General features: G+C 47.5%; 1 protein-coding gene across 9 annotated transcripts in view; it reads left to right on the forward strand.

The window, feature by feature from the left end:
- The window catches only part of SLC6A6 (solute carrier family 6 member 6), a 118,134-nt gene that overhangs the window by 22,797 nt on the left and 78,762 nt on the right, over window positions 1-16,575 (forward strand). The gene's annotated exons all lie outside the window — the stretch shown is intronic.

Genomic DNA, 16,575 nt, shown 5'->3' on the forward strand with positions numbered 1-16,575 from the left:
ATACTGGTTTTACCACGCTTGAAGCTGGCATTGACCTCCTCGTTAGAAATGGCTGCACCTGTAGGGAGTAATTTAAGGTCTCCACTTGGTTAAAGCTCTTCGATAAATAGGGGAGCAGCAGTTGGAGCAGGGGACGCTGGATTCTGCATAGCGATGCATCCATTTTACTGTGCATCCAGTGTGAAGCCAAATCCATTTTAGCCTGCCTTGAATCACAGCAGCATGCCAAAAGTAAGCAGGAGAAACGCCATCATCTTTTGCACCCTTTCGTTCTTTGGCTCTCCGCTCCCTTGGTTCTGTCCTTTTGTATCGGCTGCCTGTCAGGATGTTCCCAGCAGGAGCCTGGCAGCATTACGAGTGTATCCTGATGAACTTGGTCTTTCATGGGCAGGGATCCCTGGGGGACTGTAGCCTCCTCCCTTCTGTTGCACCCCCGCAGCCACATCACATTCCTCCTTTTGCAATTGTGTGCTGGGATCCAACAACTCCAGGACTTTTGGCTCCAAAAGGCAAGTAGCAAGCAGTAGGAGCTGGTAGTTTGGTGTAACAGGAGCACCAAACCAGCAGAACAAACCAGTTGGTGCTGAGGACTCCACGTCTCTACTATTGACACCTGGGGTTTTTAACCTGAGGCTAGCGCTAGCTTAACCCTATAGACTGAGCTCTGAAACTCTGAGCAGCATGAACAGAAGCACAGTAAGTCAGGGATTCACTTCTGAAGCACGTTCCTGATCCAGACTAAGACACAGATGTAGATTAGCATTTTAGGAGCAGAGGATCAAAGTGGCCAGTGCTGCAAAGTGAGCATTGCACGTTTGACCATCATGGCGAGGCACTCTGAAGCACGGCTGGTTCTGCTTCGATGGCTCCACCAGCATGTCCAGAGCTTCAGCTTCCGTTTATGTGACAGTGTCTCCCCGGCTGCGGGAGAAGGAGCCTTGTGAATGAGACGTGGGGCTGTACTTCAAGCAGCAACCCTGGAAGCAACAGTTCTGCACTGTCTCCCTGAAGAACCAACTCTACAGCACACCGAGACCCATCACACCTCCATCCTATTAAAAGACACGTCCCGTTAGAGTTTCGGGCGAGGCGTCCCTGAGCTCAGGCCACTGTCTGCTCCTGTTTTAGCACCTTAGAAACAAATTGAAAACTTGCTTCTCAGGAACAAAGGAGGTATGTGAAAAAAACTGCAATTTCATAAACTGTCGAGTGGGAGTTGGAGCTATTATAGAACATCCCGTTCCAAAAGGAAACAAATGACGGTCTGATGCTGCCGGGTAGTAGTGACGTCCGTGGCTGCAGCGTGAGTCAGTCTATATGAGATTCAGATACGGACCTAGAGGGAAAACATTTGTGGCAGCAGGACCGATCACATGCTCATAGCTGGAATTACCTCAGCTCATTTTTCATGCATGTGTTAATATATTTGCTGCACTTCTTGAGCAAAAGGCAAATAGCAGCACAGAGGAAAAAGTCGCGTGTAGGAGCCGTTCTATCTGTCTTTTCTTGCAGCCTTCTGCTTCCCACCCACACTCCTGCACAGACGGTGATAATGTATCACGAACCTTTTGGTATATCACCGTTTTGTTCAGTAAAATGGAATGTGCTGTTGTTATTGTTGTTGTTATTTGTGTTATTTGGAATCCCAAAGCATGTCCCGTTCCAAAGGCACAGGTCCATGAATGGGACAATTAAGTGAATTATTAGGAAAATATTTTGTTTATTGCTGAAGTGGTGTCTTGCTTTAATAGTATACAGCTTGGTTGAATGCTTGTATTCATTTAAAAATGAAAACTGAAGCCTAAGGATCCTCCCTAAATGAGTCTGTAGAGCTAATTTTCTGGTACGTGGTGGATGTGTAATGATGTATAAATTGTGAAATGAATTGGCTGTTTACTGGAAAGTTATGGTGATCTCGTGGATAATGTCAGTCCAAGACAAGAAACCCTGGCCATGGTTTGAGGACAAGGAAGCTTTAGTAGAAATACTACCTTGTGGTATTCCCATCCCAGACTTTTTTCCCACCGTTTTGCTCCAGCACAGCCCTCTCCCAGTTGTGCCCAAATAACTCCACTTGTGACTCTGCAGCAAGCTGCATCGGGAACTGATGGGGGTTAAAAACCATGAACAAAATGTCCTGTAAAATAGGAAGCATTTTGTTTTCTTCCTTTTTTTTTTTTCTGTTTTGTTTTTTGTTTTTGCAATTTATTTCAACCACAGTGGTTCCCCGATCAGCATGGCCCCCAGGAACAACTGCGTCGGCCCTGCTGAAAGGCCCAAGTGTTGTGTGGCAGAAGGGAAACGCTGGCCGGGGCCGATGGTGGGAACTCTGCGACAGCGTTGCCACCAAAATCTGCAAATCAGTAAATCGTAGCCGGTAAAACATTGCTTCATTCAGCAGCAAAACAGAACATCTGCTGTGCCTCGAGAAGGAACAAAAAAAGGGGGAGATGTTGTTTGGCTACAGAGCGTGTCTTTGCCGTGGTTGGAGGGCAAACCGGGGGAAGGCTTTGGGTGCAGGGTACTGGACGAAAAAGGCCTCCGAAAGCAATAGCAGCCATCAGGTGTTTCCCATCTCTTCTGCTGGAATCTCATAAACGTATCTGACATTTTCATGGAGGTTCAGTCAAATCTAAAGCAGAACTGCAGGTCAGGGTTGTAGTCTAACCCTCAAACAGGACCAAAATAGTGAGCTCAGATCCATGATTCAGAGCAAAAGCAGAACTCTTCTTGTGCTGGAATAGAGAAGTTTGGTTTGTGCCTCTCTGTGTGTAATTGCTTTATTGACGTTTTAAAGCAATGTTAGCTTGGGGGAGCTCACCCAGCACCCTTCCCCACTAGACATGGAGAGGGCTTTGCTGGTATAGCTTAAACCAAGCCCATAGGGGAGCGTTTGCTCCCTCTGGGACAGCTCTAATCTCCAGCAACGCTAGCAGAAGCAAACGGATAGAAAAATGCTTCATTACACATTTTGCTTATAGCAAAGCCCTAGCAAACCAGGCTGGCTGCTCCTGCCAGGGAGGGAAGGGGACTGGCTTGAAGCATGTGGGGTGCCTATCTCCTCAAAACGGCCAGCCCAGGGCTGGAGCGGTCTCCCCGAGTCATCATTATCTGCTGCACCCTTCCATCTTCCCTCCTCTGCCCTGGCATGGGCACCTCCCCTCTTACCCCTGAGGTGGCAACGTTTTGTTTGCACAGCTGAGCACTCTTGAGCTGACTCTGCATCCATCAAGGTCATAAAGTCAGTCAATCCGTTAACCGAAATACCTGTAGTAGCCTCTGCTCAGAGCTACAGAACTGCACTGCTGCTGGTGTAGCTTGCAACACCGGAGGGATAACTTCCCTGCGGTACTACAAAGCAGCTTTCCTGGAAAAGGGAATGGTTTGCCAGTATTGCAGAATGGTAATTTTATGCCCATAAAGGGCTCTTGTTGTAGTCTTAAAGCAGTCTTGAAAACCAGCCACACCCTCTCTATCCCAGTCTCAGATGAAGCGCCAACACCGTCAAATAAAGAGGTGTTTGCAGCATGTGCCAGTGTCCCAGGGTGGCTGGCGCAGGTAGCAACAGCCGGCAAGGCTTTAGAGTGCGGCACCGCTCCGGGGACGCCGGGAGAGGGGTTGCCTGCTAGCGGGCGTGAAAAACAGGGCTGCAGCGGCTGCTCCTCCTCCGGCTTGCCGGATGGCATCCCCCACAACAGATCACTTGCTGTAGCCGTCGGCCTGTGCCGAGCCGCGCTCTCGGCTCCTCGCCCTCCCCGCCGAACAGTCCCGACCGTTATACTCGGCACAAAGCTCCAAACAAACGCGGAGGGGCAGGCGGCCTGCTCGGCCCGGCCGAGGGCTGCGGAGGGGCTGATGTCACTGGCCCGCAGCCCGCGGGCATGACTTACACGAGGAAACAGAGGGTTCTTCATGGGCTGCAGGAAAACACGAGCTGAGTGGGAGGCAGCGCGGGAGGGCGTCGCTCCGGGAGGGAATGAGACAAAGGTGCTGGAATGACCCTGGGAGCTTGCGGGGGGCCACACCTTGGCCCCCAGCACCGAGGGTTGGAAGGAGGTCACCTCCTATTTGGCTTTCTTCCCTTGGGTTGTTTTGAACAATTCTGCCCTTGTTTTAAGAAAAGATCAGGGCGGGGGAGGAATGGTTTTATTTTAGAGGAATTCCCTGTGACTTGAGCTGCCTGAATTAGTCAGAAGCAGGGGAGATGAAGCAGAGGAGGACAGTACGTGTCCAGAAATGGTACGGAGGCAGGGAGCTGAGGCGCCCCTGACAGCACGAACAGTCGTGGCTGAGGCACGTCCCGTCGTTAAGGTACCTTTGTAGGGGTGTCTCGCTGCCCCAGTCCGCAGTCGGCTGTTCTCTGTCAGCAAACAGTGTTGCAGGACTGATGGAGGTGTGCAGCACCAGGGCAATGTTTTTAGTAAGGCCAAGGTGAAGCGAATTACATGAACGAGCACAAGTATAATCAAACCTGCCATCACCAGAGAAGGGAGGCATCCCCCGGTGCCTGCAGAGGGGTTGAGCTGGAGGGGAAGGGAGGATGCTCGGGGCCTGCGTGCGGAGCCGATGCCGCTGCCTCCTGGGGATGGGGCTCACGCCACCGCTTCTCTGTAAAGTCAAATTCTTAAAAGTGATGGCACTTGGGATTATGCTGAGATGAACAGTGGTTTCTGAGCATTTCCGAAAGTCTTTGAGATTGCCTAAAGAAAAGCATTGAGTACTGATGATGATAGAGTGTATTATATCTAATTATATGAACCCTGGAATTGGCTATTTCCCCTTTCTTCCGTCATTCTGGTATAATTGGAAGCAGGAAGACATTCACAAAAGAAATATTGTTTCTGTGAGCCACCCAATACAACCCATTTTTGCAGATTTTCGCCGAAGGTTCAGAACCAGCAAATTGAAATAACCCTACAGACTTACACAGAGTCTAAACCGGCCACTGCATCTGATTTTTCTAAATGGTTCTTTTATGTCTGCAAGGAACCAAGTGAAACCTCCAGATTTAAATATTGTTGAACTGTAGGACTTTGGAAATCCAGATTCAGCTGTACATCAGCTTCAGAGCCCGAAGTCAAGATTTGTTATTGTGACTGCACATGCTGGGCATCAGGATGAATAGCAAACATGGAAATTCAGTATTTAATTACGAGTCACAGGGAATCAAAATAGACAGCTAGTTCCATTAATGGAGAGGCAGACAGAAGCACTGAGCGTGCTTTCCTCTAGATGTGAGGTCACACTTGAATAAGTGAAATTTTATGAAAATGCTCACAAACTGCAAAGTTTCATGAATTTTCTCATGACCGGAGATTCACACCGTGTTTACTATTTGCTACCCACTACTACCGCTTCTCACTAATAGAGCCAGGAAAACAACATCAGGTGACTGGTACGATCGATCGACATATCTAATGAATAGCCAGGACTGAATAGTCGGAGCAAAGGGGTGGTGAATGCCTTAGAGTTCGAAAGCGATGGGCCATGATTTTTTGTGGGTTAGAAATCAAGTTTGAAAAATATCAGCTTTAGTTTTCAAATGATTTGCTAGCTAAGATAGGGACGTGTGCTAAATTTGCAATTAATATTATTTTAAAGAATAGATCAAACAGCTCGAGCAGATTTCCTTTAACTGACAAGTTCCATTAAACAAGAAAGCTCATTCTTAGTAGGAGATTTTAATATAACACTGAGAACAGAGAACAAAACAATGAATGGAAACATATCAGCAGTCAATTTCCTGAGTATTCAAGCCTGCATTATACTTTGTTCTTTGCTACAGCCACGGCTCTGTAATTATCAAGCGTATTCATGGGACTTTTTCCTATTGACACTCAGCGTGAGTGTGGCTGGAAAGAGATTAAGCTTTTGTGGCAGCCATTTGAATTTGTCCAACTAAAAACAACCTGCAAGGCTGTGGGGAACTGTATGTCTCAGGGGATTTGTGATGGTCTGCAGAACCTATGGGTCGCAGGTTCAGACGTGTGCGTTGGTAGCGTGCAGGACTTTTAGCTCTGTAACGCCAGCGTGGCAGCTGGCTGTGGTTGCTCCCTGCTGGCAGAGCTGGCACAGTCATGAAGCAATGACTGATGATGGGGCAGATGCCTGAAGTTATTCCTCTGCTGTAGGAAAGCATGCAAGACATGCTTGTTGGACCATGAAGGGGGATCGCTGGGTAAACCATCGCCCATTGGCTTCTCCTGAGAAAAGGAGTTCCTCCAGGACTTCGTCTAGTCTTTCCCATAGACACTATAGCTGATACTTCAAGCTGACTCCTAGGTCACACCAGGCCAGGTTATCCCCCACCCACGCTACCAGTGGAGCCTCATTTTGCTATTAACCGTTGTCTTTGTGCTTCTCATGCACCCCGTGGCTGGGAATCCACCGCAGTGTGGGAAGTGACCTTTCTAGCAACTGGTCTCTGGGCAGCTTTCCGTGCAGGTTTGCCTCTCTTTGCAGGCGATATGGAGAGGATGAGGTAGGGAGGGAGGAGCAGGGCCCAGGGGCTGCTGGTGATGGCTGTGAGGAAGGTGGAGGGGTGGGCACGTGGCGAGTGGATTGCAGGGAGGTGAGCGAGGCAGATGTGGTTGGGGACAGGAGTCCTGGAGAGCCGCAGGAGAGGGAGCTGGGAGCACCTCTAGCCTGAGGATATCCAGAAGGTTCATGTCGACACTCAGGTAAACAGAGCCTTGATTTCATTTGCAGCAACCTGGCGTCTCCTTTCCGTGGCTGGACACAGCTGTGCCCGTGCACAGACCCGCCGTCCAGGCAGGGAGAGTTTCTCCCAGGGAACACCCCACCTCTGCTCTTTGGTGCAAGCGTGGGTGGAAATTCAGCTCCTCAGCTTGCAGCCCCACTTCATTCTTCAGACTTGAGCGCGCACCGTGTCTTTTTACACCGTTCTCTGTTTCTGTGTAAACAACCATTTTTAGCCAAAGATGGAAAACCAAAATCCTGTTTACTTAGGCTCCTTCGCAGTCCCATAGAGCAGGAGCGTTAGTGTTGGTGTTCTGGCTCAACTCCAACTCAGGTAATTACTGTGCATTCTGCCCTACTTACGCACCCCCCCGGAGTTTCAATTAGAGGAATTTTTTTCACTTTTCTTTCCTGCCCTGTCAAGTATCAATACAGTTGCTGTTAAGCTGCTCGTGTGGTCCCTCGCTTAGGTGTTGTGTTTCCATGGTAAAGGCAGACATCCTCATATGCCTACCTGGACCCAGTCCTCATTGGCACAAACTGATCTAAGTCCGTAATGGAGCTGCGTTGATTTGCACCATGCGAAGATATGGCCTTCCTACGCAGACAGCCACGTTCTTCTCTCTAATTAAAGGCTCTGTATGAATGCTCATGATCTATTTATTTTTCTACTCGCTTTTCAGCTAGGTTTGCAAATAACCTGAGGTTCAAGTAGTCATTTGCACTTATGGTCACAGGGGTGGTATATGGAGAAGATAGCATGCAACTTTTTAATGTGCTTTTCCCCAGCTATTCAAAAGTGACTCTGTAGGGATATCTGAGCTCGTTCACTCTTGGCTGTTGTCGGGTAGATAGAGTTCATAATGAGTGATGTTTTATGTTATGAATCGCTGGAAAATGTGTTCTTTGGAAACAAATCTCTCCAAATTTATCAGGAGAATTAAGAACGTGGAAGGATGCCTGAAAGCTACACAGCAATAGGAGATTACATGCTTGCAGCTTAAGCCACCTGGCATATTGAGCATTAATGTTCACAGCTGAGGACCGCAGCACTTATTATGCTGTTTATCTGATCAAGAGAGCCTTCCTTTCATCTGGTAAAGAACTTGGCTTGAAATGGCACGCATTTGGGCTGGTGGGCTATGTGACACACAGTGGGGTGAGGTTTGCTGTCTGATTCTCCAGTCTATCATGTGGCCCATCAGATGGTTATCACCCTCACATGCATGTGCTGAACGGATCGATGTTTGGATGCATGGAGACTTGAGCAGATCACGGCTAAGGTAGCTCAGCTGCTCAAGGCTATGGTAGCTGGAGTCATGGAGACCTTCCTAGTGACCTCCCACTAGAATAAGGCCCATGTGCAGAGATACAAGTAGGCTGTCTGTGATTTTCTACATAAAATAAGCAGGCATTACCTTTCCCAGCACTCCTGTCGGATAGTTTTCTGAAAGGCACAAAATGCATTCATGGCTCAGTTCTCAGCAGCAAAAGAAGCTGGGAGCAGATTCTCTGCAAACATCTCGTTGATTCACACAGGAGGCAGTCGAGTTGCCTACCCATATGCGCCTGGCACTATATAAGATACTGTGATAGGCTACAGTACCTCCATGTGTCCCACACAAGCTCCGTCTGTCCCTAAAAGAGGACGTGGGTCTCCTGTAGGTCCTGCATTTTACCTGCCAGGCCCATGCAGGTGCCTTAGGTGATCACAAGCTTTTAAAATAGCTCTAGATGCCTATATTCAGACACCTCAAGCCCACCCACTGGTGAAGTGATTCAACTGAACAAATACTGATAAAATTTGTCTTTGAAATGAGATGTTGGGAAATTAAAAGATCCTTTGTAAAATTAGTAGCATTTTCATTCCAGATTAAAGCTAAGGCTGTACCCTCGGCACCAGTGGGAGATGGGCTGGCATCTTCATTCAGCAGCTGAGTGGTCTCCTGGTTTGGGGAAACCTGGGAATGGGATGAATGGATACCTGTGACTGATGGGTGGGTGTCAGCAACCTCTCATAGGCGGCATCGTCCTCGAGGCAGCGCTGAGGGAGGTCTGTATTAAAGTGCTGGGTTTAGATTGAGGTAACTCCTGCCCTGGAAGCTGTTCTCAGGGTGGTACAAGCCGCAGTGATCCTGAAGCCATTCCCACTAGCTCTCTTGTGTTAAGATGGCCAGGCATCTGGTCCAGCATGACATTGGTGGGTGTATGAAAGTGGTACGAAAGGTCCCTGTATACTTCTCGGTCCGATGGCAAGTGCAGATCGGCTAAGCTCAAGGATCAGAGACCAGCCTGTATCTCATTTTATCTGAACTCCAAATTCCCATGATTTCAGGTAAAGCATCCCGACTTTGCCTGTTCGCTCACACTGCTGTTTTTTCTTAATCGTGTATTTTTATCCATATGGGGAAATATTTTGTGTCTTCAACAGCTTCCCCAGGCTTCTGAATTTCTAAAATGACGGTGGCACTGTAGGTTTAAAAGGACAGTCAGCGTGACCCCCGAGCTGACCACCGCTCTCTCTTCCTTATGCAGTAGCTGTTTGCAGAGTCAGTGCAATTCTTTATATACAGGTTTTTTTCACCCCCTTCACGCAAAACAAAAGGGTTTGGTTGTTTTCCCAAAGCAAACAGTCTGTGTCAGCTGTCTCACGCTAACAAAAAAAAAAAAAACAAACAGCAAAACCCAACCAAAACAGCATGAGCTTTTATATCCACGTCCATGAGTGGCAGGTCACAGGTTCCCTGCAGAAGTGACGGGGAAGGTAAACAGCTCAGAGCACGCCGTGTTTGCCATGCCATTCCACTGCACAGCAAAAGCTGTCCCCAGCCTTTCTCCCTCTTATGCAGCAAATCACATACTGCTTTGTAAACAGCAGTTAATAAAAACAAGCTAAATGATCGTTCTTTACTAGACTCTTATTACAGCCTGCCCAAGACTTTTCCTTTGCACGAAAGGACCGTAGGAATTTAGCCACCATGAGCTAAATCAGGGAAGGTCTTAACTGCTCGGCTCAATGTAAAAAATTAAATATGAAGGAATACACTTTTCATATTGTGCTCTTCCAGAAGAATAAAGTTCTAAGAAGACAAAAGCCCAAAACACCGGAAGGTTTTATTTGTACTGGTCTGTATGAAGCCAGTTATTATCCTATCAATTGTTTGTGCGGCCACTGTTTACACAAGCGAAAGATGGCACACAGGCACACGTACCAGCAGTCTGCCTTTCCTAATGAGGCCCTGCACTGCTAAAAGCAGGAGCGGGGAGCCCGGCCACCGTCCGGGTGTCCTTCTGGTGGCTTACTGGGGTTAGAAGGGACGAGATTAGCCACCTGCAATTTAGAAGAGCTTTAGGGATGTGCCGCATTTCGATGGCTGCCTCTGTGGGATCAGGCTGGCATCGCCGTTTCTCCCCAGCCGTGCCCAGGGGAGGGCTGTGGTTTGCTGCCTTATGCCTGGGGGCAGCTGCTCGTGGAGGGGGGGTCGTCAGGCTGCACTGTTGGTGCAGCAAGAGCAGGAGAGCCCGTCGCTCCCCGACACCCTCGTCTCACGTTTGCAAAGGCTGTAATTGCGGTATCCCGCCCAGCTTTTGCACAGGCTTTAGAGGAGAACAAGCAGATGGAAATCAGGTTTAAACTACCCTCACCTCCTTGAAATCACTCCTCAGAGAATTATTTACCAGGTAGTGTGAGCCCCGGTAACGTACTCCAGACCATAACGAATCATAAGATTGCTGACAGAGACCTGACCTCAGCTGTGCACAGAGGGAAAAAGGACGGTTTTGAAATCAATTTGCTGTCTAACCAGTTGCCAAGGTAGAGGTTTTAACAGAATGGATGATACTGTCCCTTCTTAACTCAAATCCTGCCGGCCACATTTCACACCATCTGGAGTTTGTGCAGAGCCCGCTTTGGGAAGCCGGCCAATAAAGAATTACAATAATCTAATCTTGCCACGATAAAAGTGTGAATAACCATTTGAGTCTGACTGGAAAACTACCGCAACCTGTTAATGCGCCTTAGATGGTGGCTGAGAGAGCATCTGATGCCACACTGAAAGCGCATCTCAGGAGACAAACAGGAGTTGGCTCGTACCAGCCACCGAGCTGAAAACAGTCGGATTTTCATCAACCGAAACAAAGGGCAGAAGGAAAATGTCACTGCTGGGCTCGGGAGAGGTGACACCCCCCCATCCACGCTGATCCCCATGGACACTGAGGCACTCGGTGCTTTTTGGGAGGGCTGGGGCTATGTTTTTACAGCAGTTGCTCCAGAGCTACTATCTTTTAAGCCTCTGCAGCAGTCTCTGCTGGAAACCTTTGGTTTCACACTTTTAATTGTTTCTCAGACAGGATGAGAGTTGCCGGTCTTTGGTTTCCAGTGTTGTGGAGTTCCTAGTGGTGAATTTTTTTCTCCCACCCTGAAAAAGGATTGCCATATAGCTTTCCCCACATTGTTTGCATGTGGTGAAATGGATGATTTCACTGTAATGGCCACTGAAAATTTTAAACGGCAGCTTTTGGGGCTCACTGGTGCCTGGGAGACAAGGCATTTGCTTTAGTGATGTTCATGGCTTGACATAAATTTGCTTCTTAGCATCACCTTAGAAAGAACCCCAGGACTCCCCAGTGTGAGCATGGGCTTTGCCACCTCTTAATTCTCCTTGCACTGCGCTTTATCTTTGCTTCGTCTGGTGCATCGTCGATGCTTTCTATTTCCATCATGTCTCCTCTTTCAGTCTGGCTGCTATAGGGCACAAAGGGTAACTACAGAAACCTGTGTCAAACTGTCTGAATAAGAACACCTGCACTTCACTCTGCTTACAGACAAATTCTGCTTCTTTTTTCAAGGGATGTTCCCAGAATAAGCACAATTTGAGGCAAAACTCTCATTGACAAGCAGGCGCTTTTATGGTGCTCTGCAGCACTGAAGAACGATCTTCTGCAGCCCTTTTGCACGCACTCACAGGTAACACAGTGGGAGTAACTTGCCCAAAAATCCCATAAGCAAAAGCTGGCCAAGCCTGGCACCATCTCTAAGCAAGTGTTTCATTTTCTTTGTAATTCTCCAGCAGCCCATAGCAGGGGCTGCTGCTGGATACGTATTGTGAAAGGGTTCTAAAGCAGGGCTTGCTGTTCCTCTCTGTCGAGGTGAAGGATTTTCCCCTGTTGTTACTGGCATTGAGCTGCGTGGTCACTTCCAAGGCAGGCTGCTCCGTACACGAGGAGAAGTGATGAAAGCTGTGGATCGATGCGAGAGGGTTGCTGTCACTCGCTAAGTGCAGGAAAGGGACCGTTGTTGGGGGTAAATCCCTCAGTTCCAGCCCACCTAACCAGCAGCCTGGTTTCTGCTTTGTGTCTGGAGTTGGTGTTTTAGCTGCCTGGAAACTGCTGTGAGCTGAGGTACAAGGATGCTGATAGGATTAAATCGCTAACTTTACTGGTTTCAGCATTATTTTGCACCTCTCCTATTTTTATTTCTAGCCCCACAGCCTAATGGAGCCACCTTTTAGGCAGTAAGTTTATTAGGTCAGGGACCTGACTTTTACAAACCACATCGTTTGTTTCAAACCAGAACTAACTTCACTTTTGCTAGTTCAGGTCAGTGGAGTTACATCCCTAAATCATGGGGAATTAGGATGAGAATAGCCCCTCTAGCATGTTCTCTCTGCGGTACCTTGCACAAAGACGACAGTTATAAAATAATCCAGGTGATATTTCTGGAGTGGTTATCATCAAGTCATGCACTGATGGGCTGATGCTTTAAGTCCGTCCTCAAGCACGGACTTGAGGAAACAGCCCCAGCATCGCTGGCTGCGGCTCTTAAAGAAAGTCATCGCTTGAGACCCAAAAGCCCAGTGGCGAACTCCTCGGCTCCTTTATGCAAGAGCGTGCAGAGCGACCACCATTGTTTAAATCACCCATCTTGGGTTGCTTAGGCCTTCAGAAAAGGGCAGTTTGTATGCGTCGCCCAGAGAAAGAAGATGAGCCCTGATGTGCCATTCAAAACCATTGGTCGGCCTTTATGGATCCAGCTGCAGGCAAGAGCTAGGGTGAAACATGTCGTGGGAAGGCAGATAACACAAACATGAAAGCAGCACAAAACATGAGAGCCTATAAATAGCAGGAAATAAAGAACAATACTGTGATAAAATCCATAAGACAATAAAGACCAGTGTGGCAGAGACCGTTTCCCCCCCACCCTTCTCCAGAGTTTCTCCTATTTCCCAAAGCTGCAGAGATCATCTGACTGCTGTGTGGTAAAGTCCAGTCAGTTAAGCACCAACTCAAGTGCTTGGAGCCTTACACAAAGTATTTCAAAACCCTGTTCCTTTTTCTTTCTTGATGTCCTGCCATGGCTATTGCGGTATTTTAAACCATTCCCAACTCACCAGCTCGTCAGAGCAAGGAGAAAAGAGGGAAGAGGAAGGGGGAAAAAAGCCCTATGGAGATTTAGAGTCATTAACAGCCTTTATAGGGTTTCAGACATTTTTGTGGTAATTCTTTGGAAAGGACACATCCATGATGATGAGCTGGGGTTTATTTTGCCACTGGCATAAGAAATGAGATTGTTTCCAAGAAAATGTTTGCTGTTTACCACGAGGAGGGCAAATGTAACTAGAAAATGGCAATGGATGTGAACTAGGACCCTTGTTTAAATTTTGAGTAATTACCAGCTCCTGACCTGGCCCCTTTGAATTGGATCAAGAACCAAGCAAGTCTCTGGCAGCTCCTCCGTAGAGTTCATCTATGGCTGTGTAGTGGGCACTGCAAAGCTCCCTCCCTTCTCTGGCAGCAGCAACTGAAGAGGGTTAATTATCCTGAGAGATATCCATCACTTGTAAGCCTGGATCTCCGAGGAACATGTCCTGTCAGGAGGTAACTGCTCTGTGGGCCTAAAGTGTCATGAGAACAGCTCACGCGTGCATCTTGCTGTTTTGGAGTGTAAACTTCTCTGGGGACCAGATTTTCCTGGGTATTTCTGCAGGACCCCACCCCGTGGTGCCCTAATTTCTGAACCAAATCTTCAAACAGGGTAACGCTAACTTGCATGAAAGGAGTTAGGCTGATTTATGGCAGTGGAAGATTGAGGCCTTGTTGTAGGGAACAAGAGGATTATATTGGCTTCAGACTTAATGTCAGCGCTGGGACTGGAACTCAGGAATTACTGGGCAGGTCTCTCAATTGCTTCTGTTAGCTTAAAAGAGGGAGTTGTGCTGAGGAAAACCTCCAAGAATATCCGATTTGATGGCAAATCCACTCTTTTTTTTCCATGACTGGTTCTAAGATGCCTGCTTACTAATGAACGTGGCTTTTTGTGCTCAAACAATGGAGTTGCTCCCTCCTGGCCCACCCAAGCCTCTTACAGGATCCCACCAGGGAAACGCAGGGACAAGTTCGGAGGTGACGCAAAGAGAGAGGTGCATTATGCAAAAGGCGACTGCTTTGGTTCACAGGGATCAGAGGTGACGGCAAAGTCTGAGGAGGTCTAATTAAAAGGTTGACTGGCCACCACCGGTGCTCCATCACACTCCGTTGTGAGGCATGGTTAACGAATGGGGGTTTTATGTCCCTCCACAGCTGGGGTCTGGCTTTCTGCATATGTGGGAGCATGTCTCACATTATGCTTGTCAGCTTTGTGTCCCTTCGTGCTCTGTTATGCTGTTTTCAACTCTGTTCTGTGGAGGCAGAAAGCCTCAGAGGATCTCCCTGCAACCCCATGGGCTGCTTCTTCTGGCTGAGGCCATAATTTGATCCTAACTAATGTTTACAGTTTCCTCCTATAGGGTAGTGGAGCAGATATTCCTGTTCCACTTCTTTTTTTGGACAGATAAGAACATTTTGAGCAGGGAGATGAAGCAAATCAACCAATTCGTATCTTCTGACTCCGACTCAGTGCTTTAACCCATGTCCACCATCTTTCCTGGACTACTGCGATGCTTGTAAGGGGTCCTGGTGGCTAGACATTTGACTTCCTCTGGTTTATGAAATTTTGCTTGTTCTGCCTTTCTTGATCATTAGCCCAGGAGGCAGCTTGTGTGCTTTTCTGTATCCAACACTTCTTTCTGCCTTTTTTTTTTTTACGTTTCCAGAAGGACCTGTTCCTTAGAACAGATGAACCACATACTGGGAAAACGAACAGGCCAGATTGTCTAGTGCTCAGCACCCACTGTTGAGGACAGATTTTCCGGAGAGCTGAGTTTCCAAGGAGGCATCTAAATAAGTGACAGATACTCAAACGTGGAAATGTGCCCACTTATTTTGGTGCTCAACTAGTGCTAGAGCTGCTTTGAAAAACTTGCTCTGCTATGGCTGTTCTCCTTCGCTTACGCTACAAGACTTCCAAATCTCCCTCTTTTGTACCCTATCTACGTCCCTCTGCCATGCTTACCCTCGTGCCATGCTCCATCCCACAGGTCTCAACTGGCCTCCTCCTGCTTGTTGCCGTGTCCTTCTGCCATCGTTAAAAGGTCAGCATGTACATACACTCACATTTCCTTCAAGGGGCCCGTCAGGGCCAATGCCCCCAAATGCAGAACATATGTGCAACATAAATTAATTGTTAAGGCTAATGCTGATTGAAGTTTGGTAATTCAGCCTGCAGGATATACCATATGTTTGAAGTGTATTGTCCAAGTTTAGATTTTAAACTCCCAAGGGCAGGGACCACTCCTTCCTCTGTGTTTACATAGCATCAATAAGACCAACAGTGCTTGGGTCTGAAATGCGTTAACCTTAGCCAATGCATTGTTAAGTTTAATAATGAGTAGTTAACATTAAAGCACAATGGATAAAATATATAGACAAAGACATATTTTGGCAGAGATTTTCATCATGTTTTTGAGGCCAGATTCCTACCCAAGTAAATGGTCATTGGTCATCTGAATCATTGACATTGTCTTGGAAAACTCACCCTTCATATTGCACCATCCTGGTTTTCCCTCGTTCAGCGATTGACACTAAGCCATGGACCGCTATTTAGGGTAACTTAGCCAGAGCCCATCTAAGTGAGAAGTCTGGAATAGGGAGGCACCTAAATGAGATGCCAGACAGTGAGCTCTGGGAATCACAGAGCCAGGGTGTAGATGGGCAAAGGAAAAGAAAGGTTTTGAATGCAAGAACTTAATGTCATTTTTTATTATTTATCTCATTAATTTGTAGTCCCCAGAAACCACACTCAAAGGTTACTGTGCACAGGCCCTCCAGCGGGAGCATAAGAGAACTATAGGAATAAATCCAAACCCCATCTGAACTGACAGGCTGTTTTTCAGTGCGAGTTATGCAACATGTTAGTACCTCTAGGTATAGGACCAGTGGGATTTAAACTTGTACAGCAGATGGTCCGTGCATCATTGCTGGAATGCGCCTGCTGACCCTAGGGCAGAGCCTGAATGGACTTCAAAAGAGAGACTGAGCATGCTTCAAAGTGTTATTGTTTAAATGTTCCACTAAATGGGGACTCCGGAACAAAATATCTAGCTGAGGTCAGTCTGAAAAATGTCAACACACATAATGAGAAAACAGCATGTTGTGTGAGAAAGAATATTTCGTAGGGGTATTCTGGCTATTTTGAGTTGAAAAAACCACTTTTATCATGTGTGTCAGCAGGTTGTCATAATCTAAGTGTCTTTCCTCATGAGCTGGGAGCTTCATTTGCTTTTGTTGGAAAGAGCAGGGCCTGTATGTGAAGGTCATAAAAGCCTTTGGAGAGTGTGGTTTGGCCGCAGGCAGCTACGCTGGGAGAACCGTCGACCAAAGTTATGGCAAAGGTGTGTTGCAATACAGCATTGACTTAGCCTTGGCAGCCTCCCTCCCACTCATTTCAGAGGAAAGCTTGTAAGGACCCTGTGTTTGGTTTAAGAGCATGATCCTGTGATT

Source organism: Nipponia nippon, unplaced genomic scaffold (assembly GCF_047370975.1).
Source record: "Nipponia nippon isolate SJK-2023a ecotype South Korea unplaced genomic scaffold, ASM4737097v1 scaffold_9, whole genome shotgun sequence".
Classification (NCBI taxonomy): domain Eukaryota; kingdom Metazoa; phylum Chordata; class Aves; order Pelecaniformes; family Threskiornithidae; genus Nipponia; species Nipponia nippon.